Source organism: Mandrillus leucophaeus, unplaced genomic scaffold (assembly GCF_000951045.1).
Source record: "Mandrillus leucophaeus isolate KB7577 unplaced genomic scaffold, Mleu.le_1.0 Scaffold23, whole genome shotgun sequence".
Classification (NCBI taxonomy): Eukaryota; Metazoa; Chordata; class Mammalia; order Primates; family Cercopithecidae; genus Mandrillus; species Mandrillus leucophaeus.
In genome coordinates, this window is record NW_012102365.1 from 1,705,997 (window position 1) to 1,707,581 (window position 1,585).

The following is a 1,585-nucleotide window of genomic DNA, read 5'->3' on the forward strand; positions in this document are numbered from 1 at the left end:
CATGGTGATTTGATATCCACTATTATCCATTTAAAGAAAGTACTTGGCCAGGTGCAGTGGCTCATGCCTCTAATCCCAGCACTTTGGGAGGCTGAGGCAGGCGGATCACCTGAGGACAGGAGTTCGAGACTAGCCTGGCCAATATGGCAAAACCCTGTCTCTTCTAAAAATACAAAAATTAGCCAGCATGGTGGCAGGCGCCTGTAATCCCAGCTACTTGGGAGGCTGAGGGAGGAGAATTGCTTGAACCCGGGAGGCGGAGGTTGCAGTGAGCCGAGATTGCGCCACTGAACTCCTGTCTTGGTGACAGAGCAAGACTCTATCTGGGGGGAAAACAAAGAAAAGAAAATACTGAACAAGCTCTACGTTAACAAACAGAAATGCTACATCATTACTTTTCTTCTTGAATGTATGGTTATATTTTGCTTCCTCTTACAGAATGGTATTCTAGTGTAATATATTTTATGCTTGAAAGCTTGTTATTTGGTTGGGCGCAGTGGCTCACACCTGTAATTCCAGCACTTTGGGAAGCCAAAGCGAGTGGATTCCCTGAAGTCAGGAGTTCAAGACCAGCCTGGTCAATATGGTAAAATCCTGTCTCTACTAAAAATACAAAAACTAGCCAGGCACCGTGGTGTGCTCTTGTAATCCCAGGCACTTGGGAGGCTGAGGCAGGAGAATTGTTTAACCTGGGAGGCGGAGGTTGCAGTGAGTCAAGATTGTGTGCCACTGTGCTCTAGCCTGGGCAACAGAGCGAGAAAAAAAGAAAGCTTGTTATTGATCACCTAATTTATATTTTCACAGAAATTTATACAGTGTTAAATTACAGTTCACAAATTTGGGGGTCAGGAGGTGCTGGCTCACTTTGGGAGGCTAAAGTGGGAGGATTGCTTGAGCTTGAGGCCAGGAGTTTGAGACTATAGCGAGCTGTAACTGTATCATTGCACTCCAGCCTGGGTGACAGCGAGACTCCGTCTCTAAAAAATAAAAATAATAGGCCAGGTGCAGTGGCTCATGCCTATAATCCCAGGACTTTGGGAGGCCGAGGAGGATCGCTTGAGCTCAGGAGTTCGAGACCAGCCTGGGCAACATAGTGAGACCCTGTCTCTACAAAAAAAATACAGAAGTTAGCCGGGCATGGTGGTGCATGCCTATAGTCCCAGCTACTTGGTAGGCTGAGGTGGGAGGATTGCTTGAGCCTGGGAGGCAGAAGTTGCAGTGAGCTGAGGTCATACCACTGCACTCTAGCCTGGGTGACAGAGCCAGATGCTATCTTTAAAAAGTAAAATTATGGCCAGATGCAGTGGCTCATGCCTGTAATCCCAGCACTTTGGGAGGCTGAGGTGGGTGGATCATCTGAGGTCAGGAGTTCTAGACTAGCCTGACCAACATGGAGAAACCCCGTCTCTACTAAAAATACAAAAATTAGCCGGGCGAGGTGGCACATGCCTGTAATCCCAGCTACTTGGAAGGCTGAGGCAGGAGAATTGCTTGAATCCGGGAGGTGGAGGTTGCAATGAGCCAAGATTGCGCCACTGTACTCCAGCCTAGGAGACAAGATCAAAACTCTGTCTCAAAAAAAAAA